This window comes from Onychomys torridus, chromosome 3, assembly GCF_903995425.1.
Source record: "Onychomys torridus chromosome 3, mOncTor1.1, whole genome shotgun sequence".
In the NCBI taxonomy this organism is placed as follows: Eukaryota; Metazoa; Chordata; class Mammalia; order Rodentia; family Cricetidae; genus Onychomys; species Onychomys torridus.
The window spans coordinates 55,335,731-55,358,389 of record NC_050445.1 but is presented as its reverse complement, the minus strand read 5'-3'; the positions used below and the strand labels follow the sequence as shown (position 1 = coordinate 55,358,389).

The window sequence follows — 22,659 nt, the reverse complement described above, 5'->3', positions numbered from 1 at the left end:
GCTCATACACTAAGGACAGGTCCCGCTGCCTGGCTGTTTCTATTTTAATATGATTAGTTTAAAAACTAACAAATTAAAACTGTATCTTTTGCTTAAAACTATTTTTTATTAATTTGTATTGTATGAAAACATTAACAAAAATTAATTGAAGAAACAGCAAAAAAAAAAAAAAATGGTTCTTTATGCCTGCTACAGAAAAGTTGATGAGTCATGATGCATTGAGGGCAGGCAAGTGTGGCAGGTAGAACTTTTGAAGGTAATTACAGAATCAAAGCTTTATGAAGTCTCACATTCTTAAAAAAATTATGAGTAATAAATCTTCAAAAAGTACATATTGTTTGGGACAGCTTGCTTTGTTGAGTACTAGCAGTATAAATTTAGACACATTTGACCTGAATGGAAGTTATTTGTGTTCAGTTGTGACTATTTGATTAAGGCCTCAACAGACAAAAGAGTCTTTTAAAAATATACATTAGTGACTGACAAGATTGCTCAGCAGTTTATGTTATTTGTTGCGAAACCTGAAGATCTGTATTCTGCTGGGGGATGTCTTTCTGTGTGCAGTGAATATGCGTTGCTGTGATTGGTTAATAAAGAATCTGCTCTGACCTATGGTGAGTCACGTTATAGTCAGGTGAAAAAATCCAAGAGAGACAGGAAGGAGAAAGGAGAGTAAGGGAGAGACGTCAACTGGTGCCCAAGGAGCAGCCAGATGCCAGCAGACTGGTAATGCCACTGGGTTAATTTAAGACGAAGGAGATAGCTAGCAAGAAGCTTAAACCAGATGCCATACAATTTGTAATTAATATAAGCCTCTGAGTAATTTTTTTTTTTTTATGAGTGGCTGCAGGACTGCACATAAGAGACAGTCGTCCTGACAGAGGTGCAGCCAGGACCAGAGAGAAACTTCTGCCACAGTGTTCTATTCCAGAACCCACATGGTGAAGGAGAGACAATCCCTCAAGTTGTCACTTGACCCTCACACATGCATTGTGGTACTTACACATACAGAAACAGATGAGCTGAAAGGGGTGTGTGTGTGTGTGTGTGTGTGTGTGTGTGTGTGTGTGTGTTTAAACTCTATCAACTTCCTGCCACATTTGTAATAAAATCAAAACTCACTTTATCCTCACAGCTTGCACTCAGCCTCCCTTTAAGTTTGCGTTACTCTTGGTGTACTCTGTGAGGATCAGCCGTATAGACAACATACTTGGAGTGTCCCAAGCAAGCGCTCATTCTTCATATCTTCTGTTCCTTGTGCTAGTCCTCTCTGCTCAGCACTTTCCACTGCTAGTCTTTCTCATCCTTTGAGGTTTCAGGTTATACCACACTCTACCTTTCCCCCTCCTGTAGCAGTAACTTACCAGAGGACCTCTTGTTTTTTTTATTAAGGATTTTTTTTTCACTCATTTTACACACCAATCAATGATCCCCCTCTTCCCTCCTCCATCCCCCCCAGCCTCCCCCTACCAACCCACCCCCTCCCACCCACAAGAAGGCAAGGCCTCCCATGGGGAGGCATATTCAGTAGAGGCAGGTCTGAGCCCTTCCCCCTGCCTCAAGTCTAAACGAGGTGTCCCATTATAGGTAGTGGGCTCCATAAAGTCAGCTCATGCACCAGGGATGGATTCTGATCCTACCACCAGGGGCCCTCCCAAGCAGATCAAGCTGCACAACTGTCTGGCCATGCAGGGGGCCTAGTCCAGTCCCATGTAGGCTCCATAGCACTGGATCCAACTTTCGTAAGTTCCCTCTAGTTTGGTTTGGTCATCCCTGCATGTTTCCCCATCATGATTCTGATGCACTTGCTCATAGAATCCCTCTTCTCTCTCTTTGACTCTGTCTAGTGATTGGCTGTGGATCTCTGTATCTGCTTCCAACAGTCATCGGAAAAAAGTTCTGTGAAATATCCTGAGTGAGATAACCCAGACTCAGAAGGACAAACATGGTATGTACCCACTCATAAGTAGATACTACACATAAAGCAAAGGGTAATCAGGCAACAACCCACAACTCCATAGAAGCTAACTAACTGGGAAGACCCAAAGAGGGATGCATGGATCACCCTGGGAAGGGGAAATAGATAAGATCTTCATGAGTAAACTGGGGATGAGGGGTGGACAATGGAGGGTAGGGGATAGGGAATGAGAGCACAAGGGAATAGGATGGTTGAACTGGAACAGGGAGGGAGGGGGATTGCAATGAAAGGATACCATGATAGACAGAGACATCATGGGGATAGAGAGAAACCCAGTGCTAGGGAAGTTGCCAGGAATCCCCAAGGATGACTCCCAACCTGGGCTACTAGCAATAGTGGAAAGGGTGCCAGAACTAAACTGGCTTGCCCCAGAGATTAGACCAGTGACTACACTAGCTGTCATCATAGAGCTTTTCTCCAGTGACAGAGGACCTCTTATAGTATTCACAGCATCTATCACTACCTGAAATTTCATTGCTTTTGGTTGTTTGCTTCCTTTTGTCTCCTTTCCTCTTAAATAAAATGAAAACTCAATGAATGTAGAGATCTTGCACCTCCTGCCTGTGTTTATATTCTCAAAGTATAGTGTTCTGGGAATGATGTAACAGGTAACAGATGTTCAGTAATAATGCTCAATGAATGGATGCCAGAGAGGAGGAAACCATTTTACTTTCACTAGCAATACTGGGCCATTTGAACTGGTAATTAAAGGAGATCTGGAGAAGACACCTCATTGAAGAGATGCAGATGTTAGTGGAGGCCATTTTTGTTGTTATAAAAGCATTCATCTGTAAAAATGAAATCTGTTTCTCATTTGACAGATAAAATTCTACTTTTTCTGCCATATTTAATTATAACCCTTAAAAACTTCTAATATCCAATTATGTACCTCAATATGACTGATATACACAATGAACATTAAGGATAAACCAAAGTCAGAGGGAGGCTGAGTACAGATTGCATGGAGTCTTTGCCAGAGTAAAATGAGTTTTAATTTGACTATAAATGTGACAGGAAGTTGATAAAGACTCTAAGCATATATATCACATATATTTTAAATCATTTTCTTGTGAGAAGTACATGACATTTTCATACATATTAGTGTCATCCTAAATCAAGAATTACTTTGCATTTGTGTTCAAGGTATGTGGTATCTTCAGCAATAGGGTCTTAACTAGTTCTGCTGAATCACCTTGGGGAATGGCAAAGGCTTTTATTGTTATAGCTGATATGGAGATGTCTCACACATGTTACTGGACTTTTTGTTTAATAACCCATGCCTTTCACAAGCAACACAGTCCATCTATACAGGATAATTCTTTTTTAGTCTTCTCTCATTTTTTATGGGGACAGCTTACAAAGTAGGAGATATCAATGGGGATTTTTCATAATTCTTTGCTTAGGTTAATCTCCCAGCCTTCACTTTCCCCACAAGTCCTATCCTAACTCCTAACTGCCCTGTTTCTGTTTTAACACCCTATTCTGGTATTCTCTCTTTCTGTTTTCATTTACCTGTGTTCTGCTAGTCCCTCCCCTAAAGGCACTCACCCACCTGATGGTCTTTTTCTGTCTTTTTGCCTTCTATTGGTGCTTCACGTTGAACATACAAATCAAATTTTAGAATTCACACGTGAGAGGAACATGACATGTTTTGTTTTCTGTGTCTGAATCACCTCACTCAATATAATTTTCTCCAGTTGCACCCATTTCCTTGAAGCATTAATATTTTCATTTTTCTTTGCAGTTGAATAAAACTCTGTATGTACCACATTTTCATTATCTATTCATTAAGAAACGTTTTACATGAACTCCAGAAAACATAACCAAAGCAGAGCCAGAAATAATATGGAGGATGTAGCAGGAATCTTAAAAGTTCTTATCAATAAAATCAAACCTGAGCCAGGTATTGGGGTGAATGCTGGAAGATCAGAGAAGCAGCACAAGCCACAGCTTCCTCACCTCCACAGTTCCTCAGCTGATCCTGTTTCCTCAGACTGGAAGCTTCTGAGTCTTCATCCAGAATGAATCTCAGCTGAACTGTGCTGCTCAAAAGCCTGAATGCTTAACCAGCCAAAATGCTTCTAGTTTCTGGTCTTCACACCTTATATATCTTTCTGTTTTTGCCATCATTCCCTGGGATTAAAGGCTCACTTCTTGGGATTAAAGGTGTGAGTCACCATGCCTGGCTGTTTCGAGTGTGGCCTTGAACTCCCAGAGATCCAGAGAGATTTCTGTCTCTGGGATGCTAGGATAAAAGTCGTGAGTGCCACCATTTTCTAGCCCCCGTATCTAGTGGCTGTCTGTCTGTTCTCTGACCTCAGATAAATTCATTAGGGTGCACAATATTTTGGGGAACACAACAACACCACAGTCCATATGTTTTAGAACCAGGTTATAATACATTTAAAGAAAAAGGTAGAAACATCTAAAAATACTTATCTCTATTTAAGTATTTTAGAGTAAATATTGAATGGAATTCTCTGGATTGTTGAGGAAAGTGAAGATATTGGCTCTGTGACTACAGGACATGTTCTCCAAATAATTATTCTTGTACAACAGTATAGTTGATAAAGTTTAGTTTGTTTATTCTACATAAATAAAAAAGTACTAATTAGAATCACATGAAACTATTTCCTTAGTATGTCAAAAATTGTCCCACATGGTCTACCAGTTCTAATAGTGACTCATAGCTGAAATCCCTCACACATGACTTCCAGTCTACTCTGATACTAATCAAAGGGTCTACTAGAACTCTGATTTTTAAAACACAGGGTCTAGAAATAAGATTTATTGCTGCATTCCACAATTTCATTTTTAAGGAAGGATGAATTAATTAGATTCCTACATAAACTTCATCCTAATTTAGTTCAGAAGTGGAGAGACTTTGGCTGGATGTCATATCATATGCTATCAGTTTTAATCTATTTCTGATTATAAGCCAATCTGTGGTCTAATTTTAACTTCAGTGATAATAATATAAAATCTGCTTTGAGTATATACTTATTTATCTTGTACCTACATAATGAATGTTAGCAGGCTGGCAGTCATTGTCCTCAACATTATTGCTAAATAGATGTAAGTAAATATTTATTTTGGTACCTTAAAATACATATAATATATGTATGTGCCTTATATTTGTTCAGAGTATGTGGAAAGATAAGTTCTGGTTGTTATGAATTCATAATCAACATTATACTATGGATTACATGGTAAGTATGAAGCTATTTAAAATTTAAGATTTCTTATTTTAATTTTCAAGTTTTTTTTTTTTCCCTGTAGATTTCTAGAATGGGGCTGAATTTTATAAAAGATGAGTCTATGAAAGGCAGAAAAATTCATGGATTCCTCCATGATGTTTAGACATTGTAGCATGAATCTTCAAAGGTCTTATTAATAAAAACAAACCTAGAGCTAGTTATTGGGGTGAACGCTGGAAGATCAGAGGAGCAGAACAAGCCACAGCCACCTCATCTTGCCAATTCCTCAACTGATCCTGTTTCCTCAAACTGGAAGCCTCTGAGTACTCATCCAAATGGATCTCACCCAAACTGCTGCTAGAAGCCTAAAAGCTTAACCAGCTCTAGTTCCTTGTTTTCATGCCTTATATACCTTTCTGCTTTCTGTCCCCACTTCCTGGGATTAAAGGTGTGAGTCACCATGCCTGGGCGTTTCTATTGTGGCTTTGAACTCCCAGAGATCCGGATAGATCTCTGCCTCCCAAGTGATAGGATTAAAGGTGTGGGTGCCACCATTTTCTGACCTCTATGTCTATCTAGTAGCTGTTCTGTCCTCTGACCCCAGATAAGTTTATTAGGATGCATAATATATTGGGGGAGACAATATATCACCACAAGACATAATCTAAGTGAAAAATATAATGATGCCTTTAGAATGTCTAATGCCTTTTTGTCATAGAATTAGTTGCTTTTCTTCCAAGGTACGAATAAAAATCAGATAAATCTTTTCAAGAATCAGAAAAAGCTTTAAGCTCCACCCCATCCTTTCTTCTCCTGCCTTATTTCCTCCCTCCCTCCATCCCTCCGTTTCTTCTTTTCTTTCTTTCAGACAAAGTCTCATTGTTACCCCGGACTGGCCTAGAATTCACTGCGTAGCCCTGAGTGCCTTGAACTTGTTGAGATCTTCATGCCTCTGCCGCACTGTGCTGAGTGTATAAGTATGAACACCACACCTGGCTTTGGAGATTTTCTAAGCCTACTCTAATTTGTTCCATGCTTTCTTATAACAATATTCCAGTTCTGGAATCTACCAGAAAAATTACTTGCCTTGGGGACACAAAAATGCTTTGCTATATATCAAGGAGTTATCATTTTTTTTGAATCATAGCATAAATCAGTAACCTAAAGACATACTTCTGACAACCAGTGTCTCAATTTGTGGTGTTTGAACAGGACCTTCCATAAGATTCCAGCATATTGATATTTTCTGGTCAAGATTATTATATCAGAGCTGGGTGGTGGTGGCGGCGGCGGTACATGCTGGTGCACGCCTTTAATCCCAGCACTTGGGAGGCAGAGGCAGGCGGATCTCTGTGAGTTCGAGGCCAGCCTGGTCTACAAAGCGAGTTCCAGGAAAGGCGCAAAGCTACACAGAGAAACCCTATCTCAAAAAAACCAAAAAAAAAAAAAAAATTATTATATCAGTACAATTGGAACATGACTCAGTAATTGATAGTGAGGTCTGAGCTTCTTCTCCTTTATCACCCTTCTTCTCCTCTTTCCCTTAATTCCTTCCTTCCTTCTTTCCTTTCCTTTCCTTTTCTTTTGAGCTAAGTTCTCATCATGCAGCCTAGGTTTGCCTTGAACTTGTGGTTATTCTTCCTCAGCTTCCCAAAAGTTGAATATTTTACCAGAGAAAAGACTATAATATGATCAGATTTCATGTAATGGCAACAGGTAAAGCCATGGAACACGTGGCAACATATAGATTAACAGAAATGGGCTGAGTTTAAGTGTAAGAGGTAGACAATGGCTGAGCAGTTTAATTAATATGAGCTTCTGAGTGATTATTTTTATAAGCGGTTGTGGGGTCCTTGGGGCTGGGCAGGACTGTAGAAAACTCCAGCTACCATACAGGAACACATGCACAGGTTGTGTGCAAACACAATGCCATTTATATATGGAAATTTGAGTATATTCAGATTTTGGTATCTCCAGACCAAGTCTGGGAACCATCCCCCAGTGGATCCTGATTATTAACTGTGTTTGTCCTTAAACAAAAACCAAAAACCAAACCAAACCAACCAACCAAACAAACAAACAAACAAAACAACAAAAAAAACCCTGTACAATAACAACAAAAAATCTACCTTGGAAGCACTCTTAGAAGGTCTCTGGGTTACACTGTGTGTGTTCCTCAAAGAAATAGAGCAAGCTACAGAACTGACCGAGGAGATGGGTCTCGATCCTCATGTCTGAACCTTCAGTAGTGCTCTGGTAGTCTGTGTAGGTTTATGAGAGCAGATTGGCCGTGCTTCTCAGGTCACCTGCACTGTGCCTATAATACAAGATTGCATTAAGATGAAGGGATAGGTAAATACACTCTGATACTCCTGAAGGGAAAGCATGGGGTATGTTTCATTTCATTTGGACTTGATTCATTCTCTATGACATCATTGGCAAGAAAGTGACTTGTTTGACAATGGACTCACATTGCAAAAAGCCAAATTCATACACAGTCATAGCAGTCAGAAAACACTGCACATATTAATCACATACAGTTGCAACTAGTTGCCATCTGCTCCATTTAGATGAACATGAAAAAGATTTTCTTTCTTATATTTCCTTTTAGACATTACAACTACCATAAAGTTCCAGACCCCAAGCTAATCCTTTTCAGAATCTTGCAAAGCTTTATAAATATTTAGTTTATTTGGATAATTACATGCTATGTGTGGGTTGAAAACATAAGGTTACAAAAATTAAATATATGGCAGTAAATATATTTGCTAATTTCCAATGTGTTTATTTTGAACATCACAGGAATTTTAGCATTTTTCAGAAAGCACACTTTTTTTTTTTTTTACATTATCTCATTTTAGCAATCAAATCAAATTGGTTTTTTCTATACAATTGAATTTGAACTTTATAGATTTTTCTACTGGAGAAGGCAGCTAGGGAATATATATTGAATTAACTAGGGAAATGTTCTTCAGAGAAAGAGAGGTCTTTGGTTTTCATCTTCTAGTTTAAAAAAAGAGATATTTCTGATCTAACATAGTACCTCCAATACAAAAACTTAAAATAATCTTAGAAATTATTAAGTGTAATTTATTCTGTGTAGTAAAAACATATAATAGGGACATTTTAAATATGGAAAAACATCACTAAAATAAATCTGTTACTTATCGTCATGCAATCTCTGAACAGCTTCTTCATATAAAATAAAGGGTAGACTTGCTAATAGGAAATTAAGCTGGTTTTAGTGTAGTCATTTTATTTATGGGCCAATAATTTCAGATCCATCAAACCTGATTGGGCATTCTAGTCATATCAGATATCCTTCAGTTTGAATTTACTGCCCCAAACTCTTCACACACATAAAAGGAAGAGAGTTTTTGGAAAGTGACTAGATAATTTCACCATTATTTCTATACTGCTCTATAATACGTGGAGGCCTGCAATTATCTACATTTCTGTTTATTTTATTATGTCTTCAGCTTACCTTGTGAGCATGCACAACTGGAATCATGCTAAACTGAAGGCTGCCATTCTCTAAATGTATAGTGTGTGAAATAGGCAAAGCTTGGTTCTTATTTGTATTAGTTATTTTCTTCTTCTTAGATGGGTCACCATAACCAAAACAACTTACAAAAGGTAGGGTTTGTTTGGGTTTATAGTTCTAGAGGGATAAGAATCCATTACCATCAAAGTAGGGAAGCATGATGTCATACAGACTTGGCAACTGGAAGGGCTAAGAACTCACACCTCAAACTGTAAGCAAGGGGCAGGAGAGGGCTAACCTCAAACCTGCCCCTCTCATCCCTAAAGACGAACTCCCTCTAGCAAGTTCATACCTCCCAAACTACCTAGACAGTATTTCAACTGGGGACCAAGCATTCAAATGTTTGAGACTAGGGGGGGACATCTCCTTAAAACCACCACAACATTGAAATGCACATAGTGGTCCAGAAGTACCTTTTGGAGCCTATCCTGGAACTCACTCTGTAGCCCAGGCTGGCCTCGAACTCACAGAGATCCTCCTGCCTGTCTCCTGAGTGCTGGAATTAAAGGTGTGTGCCACCACCACCCAGCCCAGAAGTACCTTTTAAAAAATTAATTTTCAAAGTAAATCTATCTTGAGTAAAAGACATGTTTTTACTTTATTTAACAAGTAAATACTTACTAAGCTTTGATCAGTTTTTATAATTGTAGGTTAAAGGAATAACTAAAATATGAATGTATGTCATAACAAAAAAGTGAAATATAAAGTAGATCATAAAACACACTTAGAAAAATAAAATAGAGGCTGGAAGCTGGCTCAGCCATTAAGAGCATTTGCAGAGTTTTCTTTTTTCTTTTTTTTTAATTAAAATGAGACACTGAAGTGATAGCTCCTTGGTTAAGAGAGATAGCTTCTCTTGCCAAGGACCTGTGTTCATTTCCTAGCACCTACATAGTAGCTCAGCCATCTGTAACTTTAGTTTATTCTGATCTCTTTGGGCTACTGAATGCTCATGGTACACATGCATAGACCTAGGCACACACATACACATGTAAATATTTTTTTTTACCAAAAGAAAATTAATGTAGGTTAAAGGGAAGTGGGGAGTACAGTGGGTGTCATGTGTTCTACATTATGCAGATAGATTCACAGATTCTGAGCATGGTATAGGGAGATGGCATCAGTATAGACTTGAATGAAATGAAGTAGATCTAAGCAGAAAGATGTGGGCAGTGGTAACTGGCAAAGAAAACACCAAGAGTAAAGCCTGAGTGTGTGGTCCTATATCCATTTCTATAGAAAGTGACTGGGGAAGAAGAATGGGTAGGTAATCACAGAACTAATAGCAATCAGCTGGATTTAATCCACAATTTAAATAGAGTTACAAGAAGACAACTTACCTATATTTAGAGGTTTTTCTAGAAAATGCTGGAACAGGATCATAGGAAATGAGTGGGAGGTGGCAGAGCCTGGGAAGAGCATTGATGGAGCTTGGGAAGGACACAGATTGTATAGACCATTAAGGCTTTTTGAAGGCCTTTATAGTTTAGTCTAAGAGAGGGCAGTCTATCTGGACAGAAAGTGGCATTACTTAATTATATATTTAAAAGACACTATGGCTGCTCTTCAGAGACTACCTTGTAAAGGTAGCAAGGATGCAAACAGGAGAACTATGTACAGGGTGCTGCAATTTTACAGGCCAGAGAGGGAAGTTATTGTGGCTTGTTCTAAAGTGGTGGAGGTATATTTGGCTCATTGTGGTCAAGTACATATATATGGTAGGTGTGATAAGAGGCCATCCAAAATATAGCATATCATGAAATGTAGACCAACACCTGAGGAGCTTCCTAGGGGACTGGACTAGGCCCTCTGCATAGGGGAGACAGTTGTGCAGCTTGATTTGCTTAAGGGACCTCCTGGCAGTGTGATCAGGATCCATCCCTGGTGCCCGAGCTGGCTTTTTGGAGCCCACTACCTATGATAGGATACCTTGCACAGCCTTGAGGCAGGGGGAGGGACTTGGACCTGCCTCTACTGAATGCTGCCTCCCCATGGGAGAACTTACCTTCCTTTAGGAGGGAATGGGGGTGGGTTGGGGGGAAGGCTGGAGAGGCGGGAGGAGGGAAGAAGGTGATCTGTGATTGGTATGTAAAATTAATAAAACGAGGTATCTTTGTCGATTCCTGGGGTCCTCTCTAGCACCCTGCTTCTTCTTATTCCCACGGGGTCTTCATTTATCATGGCATCTCTTTCCTTGTTCTCCCTGTCTGTTCCTGATCCAGCTGGGATCTCCTGCTCCCATAAGCTTGCTTCCCCTGACCCTTGCCCTCCATTACCTCCCCTCACCCCCACTTTGCTCATGTAGATCTCATACATTTCTCTGTTGCTGGGTGGTCCCTGTGTCTTTCTTAGGGTCCTCTTTACTAGGAAGCCTCCCAGGACCTGTTCTTGGTACATGAGCTGGCGTTTTGGAACCTAGGGCCTATGCTGAGACACTTTGTTCAGCCTTGGTGCAGGGAGGAGGGGACTGGACCTGCCTCAACTGAATCTACCAGGCTGGGTTGAATTCCCTGGGGAGACCTTGCTTTGGAGGAGGTGGGAATGGGAGGTGAATTGGCGGGAAGGCTGGGGGGTGGGAGGAGGGAAGATGGGAATCCGTGGCTGATATGTAAAATAAAATTAATTAGAAAATAAAAATATTTATAAATTTTTAATAAAAAATGTGGCAGCTCTCTCTTGAATTATCTATCAGATCTAGAACTGTGAGAAAAAAGGCCTGTTCCTAATGGGGCATGTTATGGTTTGGTTAGTGTCAGAAAGCGTTTTCTAAAGCTCATGTTTAGAAACCTTATCCCTGATGCAGCAGTACTCAGGTATGAGATTTTTGTTAAGTGATTAGATCATGAAGACTGTCACTTTATCAATGGTTAATCCAATGGTGAATTCTTAATTTGATTGGTTGTTGACAGGTGATGGACACTTCAGGAGCGGGATCTAATTGAAGAAAGTAATTCCATGGAGGTAAGCCCTAGAGACTCCATCTTGTCCTGTTTCTCTCCCCTTCCCATCTACTACGAGGTAAGCAATCTTCGCTTCTTGCCATGATTTTCTGTCTCATTTTCTGCACAGTATCATGGGGTCTGGGGCCATGAGCTGGAATCTCTGAGGCCATGAGACAAAACAGATCTTTCCCCTCCAATCTAGTTTTATTATTTTGTCAAAGATGTAAGTCTGACAGCAGAGGAGAAACAGATTGATTTTTTTTAACAGAAGAAAGTAAAAGAAATATTGAATAATCAAAGCAATGTTAACCACTGTCATTATCCTTATGAGTAGAAGATTCTTGGAATTCAATGTTTGTGAATTAAGTGACATTTAGGATGATGGAGGTGCATGACACAGAATCTTGTTTCAGGCTTCTTCCTGCTTTCTCTTTTAAAACTATGTCCTCTCCAACAAGATAAGGAGGTGGGTTTAGGTTGGGAGGGGAAGACTGAGGGGTAGGAGGAGGGAAGAGGGGGATCTGTGGGTAAGATGAATAAAAAATTCCTTAATAAAAAAATGTAAGAAATAAGAAAAAAAGACTATGTCCTCTCATCTAATTCCTCTTCTTTTCTCAAATTTATCTTTAGAATTTCATATGTAAGTACTGTATTTACATAATTCCCTCCCCACCTCTTTAATTCCTCTGGTGCCTCTTCTGCTCCTCAAATTCATAGCTTCTTATTCTTTAATTATAACTGATACATATAAGGACATAATATATCCACATATATATGCATAATATGTAACAACAATTATTAAAAAAAAAAGGCCATGAATTTGAAAGTGAGCAATGAAGGGTATACTGGAAGGTTTAGAGGGAGGAAAGGGAAGGGGGAATGATGTAATTATACTCTCAAAAGTAAAAGGAAAAATCATGTAAAGTCTACTTTAGAATTAGGGTGTAGATTTATGTGATAACATTTCTTTTACTTATCAGCACCATTTTCTAGTTTTAGGAACTAAAGTTAAAGGCAGTTATTGGAAGTACACTAAGCTGAAGAAAACTTGGGAGTTGTCAATTTAAGATTAATAAATTGTATTTGAAGAATGAGGTGGGAAAGTTTGCTGTATATGAACATAGCCTTATAAAGTCTAAGACCTGGAAATAAATTTGGAATGGACACTGAAATTTGAGATTTGTAAATTGAAAGCTGCCTTTAAAGTCATGGAGCATAAAGGAATTCTGGGAATGTGTGGTGAGAAAAGTAGAGCCTGTGGATCAGAGAGGGGCTACTGAGACCTCCCCCTTAGCTGAGGAACTCTTGGCAGTTGAAGGCTACTTGGGGATAGAATCACATTTGAGGGCAGCAGTAACAGACAGGCTGCCCAGGCCCTGTAAAAGACCCCATCCCCTTGCACATATGGGCAGTACTAACTGGAATTCGTGGGTTAAAATTAAATAAATACAATTTTAAAAGATGACCTGAATTTGGGAGATAGATGTGTTATTAGGTTCTGCGTGCAAATTTTCAAGCTGCATTGCATATAAATATGAAAATTTCAAATCATAAATAAAAATTATAAAATAATCCATTAAAAAGGAAAGAAACTATAATTAAAAAGGAGAAACTGTGCCTGCTGTAGTGGAGTCCTTTGAAATGTCTGAGTGGTCAATGAAGTAAAAGAATTAATTGATGAGGATCATTTGAGTTAGGCAGAAGATGATGTTAAGAAATGTAGAGTCAACAATGCAAATTGTTTCAGGGAAATTTGGAGCACTAAGAGGGCTGAAAATAATTTACTATATTTAGTGTCAGGTCTTGAACAAGATGGTGTCACTGGCATGCTAAAGATGAGACAGTTTCAATGAACTCAGAAACAAGTTGGTCAGGAAGTGAAGTTGGGATACAGAAAACTCTTTCTAGAAGTTTGAGAAAGACAAATGTGTAGTAAACAGGAGAAGGGAAGTTATTAATGTAAAGTGTGTGTATTATAGACCAGTCACAGAGAGTCCGAGGCATGGAAAGGCAGCAACAGAAGCTAACTGTTCAGCAAAGCCCATGCTGAAGTATTCTGGGAACATGGAAGAAAAGGCAACCATCCATAGGAGAAAGCATCTTCTTTTAGAGACAGAAACAATGAAAACAAATATGTATTAGATAGACTGGAGAGAGAAGATTCCTGTGTTCACAGCTAATCATTTCATTTTGTATTTTTTTTTTTTTTTGGTCTTATTGATGTTATCTGTGGCACACTTCTATGATGGTAATAAAAACAATTTATTTCAAAGCAATTAATTGAAACTTCTACTCTTTATCCTAACCACCTCCAAGATAACTATGTATCATTTTGGAGAGTTTTTCTATGAGATTTTAGCTTCATGGTGTTAACATGTGAAGACGGCAGAAAACTGGCGTAATAAACAGAAGAACACAAACATGGTTATTCTGCACTGGCACAGAAGGGAAGGTTGTAGGCAAGTATAGTCAGAGCATCTTTATTTCACTTTGAAACGTTATTACATTGAGAAGAAAATTTTATTTTCGAGCAAGTACACTAGTATTGAATTTACTAGGAAATTGCATTTTAGTAAAGTAGGCCACAGTAATTTCTGGTTTTACTGAGAAACCCATAAAGCATTTGAAAGACTGATATCTTCTTCCAGAAACTTCTAGCTGATCACAGGCCTGAAGTCAAACCAAATTCATTTCTTCCCCTAGTTGAGGCACCCAGACGTAGAAGAGGAATGAGCATTCTTAGTTATGTAGTAGGCAGTATGTACCTTCTTCACTGAGTAGAATATTGAGAAGCTAGATGTTTTACTAACTGATAAGTTGCTGCTAGTTTTTTCCTGATTTATTGTGCCCATGAAAACCCACTTCAGAATGCTTGGTGAAAGGCAGAAACTGTATTGTCCAGACGGGATTCTGCCCTTCTGTTTATTTCTTTTTTAGTCAAAGGAAGTGCACAGCTAAGTTGCATTGTAAAGAAAAAAAGAGAAAGGAATGAACTGTATGTAGGCCAAGTAGGATTATCCTCTTAATGATGCTAATGTGAATTACTTTTAATAGGATTAAATCCCCTGGGTTTAGAGTAATAGAATCATCTTAGCTATTTCAATAGAATGTGCCTAAGTGGTGTAGAAGGATTCTAAATATTATTAGCATTCAATAGGTAAGGTGGTCCCTGGACATAATTAAAACTGATCATTCAAAACTGGAAATTATGTTCATATTTAATATTTAATTTAATTATTTTGTGTCAAACCATTCTTTTTCAGAAAGGACAGGAAAATGGCTAGGATATTTATACATGGCACTATCCTTTGTATATGCAGTGTGATATACCAGAAAAAAGTTGTTAATGAAATACTTTCCAGTAGGGACCCTAAAAATGGATTAAATTCCTTTGGCCATTAGTAAAATAATAATTTATGACACAGTATAAGTTGAAATCCAATACATGGGAAAATAGAGAATTCAATGAATGGTCCTGGAAAATTTATTATTTACAGAAAAGTTATCACCCTATCTTAATTATACCTTGAATTTACCAATAAATTAAATTTTGTACATGCAAATACTAGAAAAGTGCAATCAGTATTGATAGAATCTTGGGAGAAGAAGGTTGTTTTAAGCGTGTTTCCTCTGCCTTTGTAGCCAGAAGCCATAAAGAAAGGCTGAAAAGTTTTGAGCATATGAACTAAACGTTTCTGCTGCTACATGTCATTAAGAATGTGAATGAAAATATTTCAGACTAAGAACCTTGGCATGGTTTACAAGAAGTCTTTTATTTTACTCTATAAATAGCTCTCAAAAAATAGCTAGACCAACATCCCCCCCCCCCCCCCGGCAAATCACCATAATAAGAAAATAGGCCAATATCATGAATAGGCAATTTATTAAAATGCAAATTGCTAAGAAAGAAGACACATTATTCATGTTTTAAATTGCAAAAGTGAAACAACAAACGATAAGAAGAGGTGTCAAAATGAGGGAAGCCAGGCATCCTCACAAAGTACTGGGGACATCAGTGTGGAGGACACTGGGATATGTAGTCTATTCCTTCCTTTAGTGGACATTTATTGATCCAGGTCTGGGGCTGTCCCACCTACAGAGATTCAGAAGTAAACTTAGTAGCAGAAAGCCTTGATTCAGGCACACATCTATCTGTTCCTCGTATGGCCCACATCCAATGACTGGCCAATGTGGAGGTAAAAGTACTTAGTCACTTCAGCACAACTAAGAGTCATTCTAGCCTCTGCGCCCCTGGGGGTAAGCTAACCACCACTGCTGGGTCACACTGGAGATTCGTGGCTGCTTCTGCCCAATTTTCCCTTCTGTACAAACTGATCCCAAGAGCAGTCCTTGGACATTCAGTAAATTAAACCCTGAATTCTGAGTTTTCTGCTCAGGGGGAATCAGATCGGCTAGTCTTAATTTCTAGACTTTTCAAGAGAAAATTGCTTATGGGCATCAGTAGACTTAAATATAGCTTGCCATTTCACTTTGTGATTTCATTTCTATAAAGATAGCCATGAATAGAAGAAAAATGTTTCTCTAGCAATGTTCATTAGCAGAAGTCCTGATGAATCAAAAGCTATAACCTATTTGACATCTGTTAGTATTTGCAAATTGTTTCAAGTATGTAGTGAGCAAAAGGCTATACAAATGGACCCGTGAAAATGATACTGTGGCAAGATACTTCGTAAAGTTTTAAAATATTCATAATATGCCATATAAAAGGACAAATTTCCAGGAAATGTGCTCAGCATTACATTTTGCCTTTATACATGCATCATTACATACAAGAGGGGAAAATTAATTACTTGTTACTGTTTTTCTCTGAGAATTGAACTTAAAAATCACTTTCAATTTTTCTGTGTGTTCTCTGAATTTTCTAAAAATGTAGCATAATTGAAAATGTGTTATGACATTAGAAATAGCTTAATTTTTATTCTTTGAAGACTAGAATAAAAAGAAATTAGAATGTGACCTCTAACAAGAACACTGCTTTGATCTATTTTGCTCCATTAGGGGGACTCCACAGAAACACACTTATGTTTAGCATCCTTTTTAAAACAACTTCTAAGCAGTGAACATCCTCCTTTCTCACTCCCTCCCATGCATGAGAGTTTATTCTTTTGTGTATATAAACTACAGTCTTTTGTCAAGTATCTTACGATTAAATGACCACTTTATTTTTAGAATTTGCCTAAGGATAGCAGTCCTCTTTTTAAGAAATAGCCACAGGATAACTTAACCAAAATTTCTAGGGCAGTGATTGTGGAGGTCTACTCCCCACCACCCACTTGGAGCTGAGGAAAGGGTGGATGGTGCAGTGAAGCAAAGAAATGCTGGGGCTGTGGAGGGTCTCTGCAGCCACCCTGACCAGCATGGAGGCAAGGAGTTCAGTTCAATACAACTAAGTAGAAGGTGTTGGTTCAAACTTTGAGAGCTTGGCTCCAAGTAGTTTATTTTAGGCATATTTAAGCACAGCAAATTTGGTGAAAACTTTTCTTGTGATAAATACTCAATCCTGTGTGCACAATAAAGCTCAATAGATAACTACATTGAAACTCTTTGTAAAGCACATGTGACATCTTCCATAAAGATGGGTTCTGTAGATTGACTACATGTGACACCTTCCAAAAAGATAGGTTCTATAGATTGACAAGCTCACAATAAGGGTCTGGGGAAGGATCCAGTGTGGTCTCAGCCACACAGATAGTGCAAAGCTTACCAGGCTATTAAACATGTCCTCTCCCAGGCCCCTGGGCTGATAACAGGTTATGCATTCCTCCCTTTGAAGGTATAACCCTATGTTTTTAACATTCTTCATTCCCCTAGTGCTTATATATGAGCAAAAGGACCTCTGTACTTCCCACAAGACATGACTGGGATGCAGATCCTTCTTTTTAGAGTGACTGGGTTTCAGTGCTTTCCATTTCTAGTTCTGAGGACATTTGAACATTTTCCTTCGGTTGGAAACAGTTTAAATTCTAGTTTCCCATGTCCTTTTGAGTAACTTAGATCACTCAGAAGTATTTAGACTGCTTTGGCTTATCTGCTCTTAGAAATGCTTTAAGTGAATTGCACTTTAGTTTTTAGTTTATATGAGGCAAAATCTGAAAAAAAAGTCAGTGAAAACCATGTTTGTAATTTTCAAAACCACTTGGAAAAGACCATTTTGTTATTCTCAATAGTCCTCATCTCTCCTAAGAGCTATATGTAAGAAAGAAGATGCTCTCCAATGTAACTGGCATGAGGTTTTTAACAAGGAGAGCTAAATAACCAATTACATTGCTACTTTTACATTATCCACAGACTCCCCAAAATTGTATTCTAATTTTAAGCACTTACCTTATTTTTAATCTTAATTTTTCAAATACACTTTTTTTCATGATTGATGATCTCTGTTTTCATACTTAATGACCTGTGGGATTTTTATCTATTTTTATTACAAGATACCTAACATTATTTGACAATTTAAAAAAATATACATAGGGCTGGAGAGATGGCTCAGTGGTTAAGATTTCTTTCCCAGAGGACCTGGATTCAATTTCCAGCATCCACATGACAGTTCACAACTGTCTGTAACTCTTATTCCAGGGGATCCGACACCTTCACATAGACATACATAGACATGCAGGCAAAAATACCAACACACATAAATATAATAACTAAAAAAAAATTAAAAATTATACACAATGAATGATATTTTGTCACAGCCTATAGATTCTTTATCAACTGATTTATGATTTTCACAAGCATGTGTTCATTATATAAAGGCATTAATATGAGTTGCTAGCACATTTTAGTTTTACATATTAGATTATTCCCCCTGCATATGCACACCCCATACATGAACACACATAGATTAATTTGCTTGGACTATAAAAGACTTGCCTCCATTGAATGCAGATTGCTCATTCTAGAAGAATTATTTTTCTTAAACATTTGGTTTTCTTCTCAGGGACAAATCACTTGGAAAAATTGTTCTGCAAAATAAAACAAATTTAAAACATCCCCAAAACCAAAATATTATTTTCTTTAATTTCCAAATTTTGTTGCATAAGAAAAAACTGTGTGGGGACTTGGGGGGAGCAGATGCATGTTACAAATGAATTTTAAATCTGTGCACTTACAGAATATTAACCTTTTGAGAGCCACTGTGAATTCATTCTGAAGTGTAGGATGCTTCCACAGTAAATTTATGATTCATTTCAGTTATAGAAAATGGCAGCCGGGCGTTGGTGGCACACACCTTTAATCTCAGCACTCGGGAGGCAGAGGCAGGCAGATCTTTGTGAATTCGAGGCCAGCCTGGTCTCCAAAGTGAGTTCCACGAAAGGTACAAAGCTACCTGTCTCAGAAAAAAAAAATGGCAATTCATGTCAGTCAATACCTATCCAGACATGAATGACATGAATGTGTTTAGTTTATACTTTTAAATAGGGGAACAAAAGCTTGTTTCCCATTAGTTTAGCTGTTAGTAAAAATTGTGCACTTTCTAGATCTAGTGGGCAGCCTGTCTGCAACCTATTAGGCACCAAGATCTAGAAATTTGCTCTTCTGTTTTGCTCATTCCTGGGAGATCACAATGTTTTGGGGGTTGTGTGTGGAAAGTCTGCCATTGCGGTTTGCACGGAATTCTTGGCTCAGATTGAGGGATGGTGAGATGCTAAGGAACCTCTGTAGGCCTACTGTGGACCTTCCATTCCCTCGGGGAATGTAGGGCCTGGGAATGATCAGAAATGGGTAAATGTAGGTCATTAGAAAAACATAACATGTTTACTATTATCTTTCCTGGGTTATTAATACTAGCCAAGCAATTAAGAGTAAACTTTCTGTAACACTGGGTCTTCCAGTCTTGAAGTTTTCATTCATGTATTCAACAAAATCTGACCTACCCATTTGAGCAGAGTATAAAGTGGTAAATGTGAAAGAACTTTTTTAACTTGGGAAATGTTTACGACTTGGTGTGAAAGAGTTGGAATTAAAGAATTTTTACAGTCATGCCTGCAAGTCCAAATGTCAATACTTAGAAAGGTGAAAGAAAACTTCCCTTCACTGAAGGCAAAGGGGTTTGTAGAAGTCCGTTCAGACATGAAATGGGTCTGTGCTTACTAGTCAGGTGAAGAGGGTGAACTAGACTTTTTAGAGCCCTTCTCTTGTAGGAATCTTTTGAATTATTGCAGAGATAAGAAAAGAATAGTCATTTCCAAAATGAAAATAAAAACTCAAAGTCATATGCCATATTTCACATCCCAGCAACAACAGCTTCAAAGGTCGTGACATTTTATGTAATTTTCACTTTAGTATTATTATTAATTTTTGGAATACTATAGAGCAATTCTCCTTATCATTAAGTTTTTAACTATTATTTTTGGGAAATTCCATAAAATCAAAAGCATAAAGGTGAGTATTTTCCTAACAACATTGGCATTTCTAATGTTGTCAGCTTTTCTAAGCCATTATTAAGATTTCTCTAGGACTGAATTCTGGTCTCCTGGGATGACCATTTTTTTTTTTTTAATCTTTGAGCAACATTGTCAGTGAGGGACTATTTGTCAACAGCAAATTTTGCATCTTGACATGTCTTAATTGTGGCTCATCAGCCTGATATTGATTGTTCTCTTAGGCCGACTCCTCTCTCAGTGTTGCACAGTGAAGTGTCATAAGAATTTAGTATAGACTGGCAATGTCTGTTGTGTGGATTGCTGTGACTGCTAAGTTGCCACCCTTTAAATGATTCCTATTTCTGCATTCTGTGTGTTAGTGCTGGGCATACAGTTACTTTACCAGATAGTTATATGTTCATAGAGTATTTTATGACTCTTTGAATGTCTAAGCCTCCAGACAAAATGGAAAAACCACAGTCAATTACCCAAAAGTTTTGATGGAATGAGGCAGCCCATAGAGATGTTCACCTTCATCTGCTTTCCACCTATGCTTGAAAATGACAGGATATCAAGATGAAACTTACTGCCTAGGGACAATGCCCCACTTAACTCTAATTCCATGCTGTTTTGCTAAACTAACTGTTGTGGTTTGCATTTCATCCTGTCCCTTCCTCAATGTATGTCTTGAAGTCTTAGCCTCAGTACCTCAAAATGCAGCCTTACTTGAAGAAACAATTATTGTGGATGTAGTTAAAATGAGTTCATGACAGAGTACACTGGGTTTCCTGATGTGACTGATATTCTTACAAAATGAATATATTTAGAAACATGCACACACAGAGATATGTACACATACATATACATACAGAGACATAATCACACCCACACCTACTCTCCTGGAAAACACCCTGTGAAAATGAAGGCAAAGAGGAAGTGATGTGTTTACAGACCATAGTACTCCAAGGATGCCTGTAAATCCTCAGAAACCAGGCAAAAGCATGGGGCCAGTTCTCCATAGTCTTCAGGAGGAATTAACCCACGGGTGCCATGACTCTAGAACTGAAAGACTGTAAATTTCTACTGCCTACTACACTCAGTTTGTGGTCCTCTGTCATGGCTGTATGTCAGTTCCTCAGTTGACCCACCAGGATTAATCAAGTCTCCAAACACTTATTGAGAAAATGTTACTAACATCACAACTCCCTTCTTGGAACAGTGTTCCTTTCATCTGTGACACACAGTATCTCTTCCCTCTTCTTTTTATAGAATTTAACATCATTCAACTCCACATCTTTCCACAGCTGCTATACCCTGTTGCTTCACCTCCTTACCCTTTATTCATCTATTTCACTGAGACCTGCAAATGCCTTCCTATCTCCTCCAAGCATTTCTTACTGTTTTTCACTTTAAACAAGAACTAACAGTTTTTGTCCTGTTGGCACAAGCATACTTCCTCTTTGATTATTCCTCTATTTTTTCCCTCTCTTGTGCATGCTGTTTCTTGCTTCATGTCTTTATTTAATGAGTTCCACACTCATCTGCAGGTCATTGCTCTATGAGTTTGCTTTACTTCCTTAGCCAATACAGGCTAGGGTCTGCAACTAGTCATTGCAAGTGATCTGGGCAAAGCCTTCAGAAATGGCAGAAACCCAGTTACTGACAACAAATTTGCAATCAAGTTAGAAATTCATAATTAAAATAAAAATCTACCTTGTATAAAAGCTAGAACACACACACACGCACACACACACACACACACACACACACACACACACGCACACGCATATATATATGTTCTTGGCTCTCACCCCAGATATGGAATTTTTTGTTTTGTTTTGTTTTGTTTTTCGAGACAGGGTTTCTTTGTATAGCTTTGCGCCTTTCCTGGAACTCACTTGGTAGCCCAAGCTGTCCTCGAACTCACAGAAATCTGCCTGGCTCTGACTCCAGAGGGCTGGGATTAAAGGTGTGCTGTTTAAACACAATCTCACAGCATTTATTGTTACCTGAGAATAACATCAGAGCCACTAAAATAATATGAATAAATGTTTCAGACTGTGCTCCCAGGAGAAGACATGGCTAAAAGTACTGTACTTTTTCAACTTTTGAGTGCTTTACCATTTCTAGTTGGAAACACTTTGGAGCGGAGTAATATTATCTCCTTTTACTATGATCTGACCTAGTTGTTTCCTTGACTTTGTTTTAGAATGAATCTTCTCTGTACCATCTACTACAAGGTTTATGTACTCATCAAAACCAATACCCACTACCCACATATTCACTTGCTCATATAGCCACACCTGAATCTGAGTCCTATTTTGCAAGTTATCTGAAGATGAGGTTGATGGGCTGCACCATCATTTTCTACAACCTTCTGGTCCTGGCTGTGGTACAACATGGTGGAAGTCACAAAGACCACATAAGTATGAAGGCTGCCTTAGAAAGCAGTTTCCAGATTTGGACTTTTAAAGCTTCATTTTATTTATTTATTTATTTATTTATTTATTTATTTATTTATTTATTTATTTTGTGTGTGTGTGTGTGTGTGTGTGTGTGTGTGTGTGTGTGTGTGTGTGTGTGTGTGTGTTGCAGTGCCTGTGGATGTCAGGAG

At 38.3% G+C, this 22,659-nt stretch overlaps 1 pseudogene; it reads right to left on the bottom strand.

The window, feature by feature from the left end:
• Window positions 1–22,171: 22,171 nt before the first annotated feature.
• Window positions 22,172–22,446, bottom strand: LOC118580039 (annotated as a pseudogene).
• Window positions 22,447–22,659: the final 213 nt, after the last annotated feature.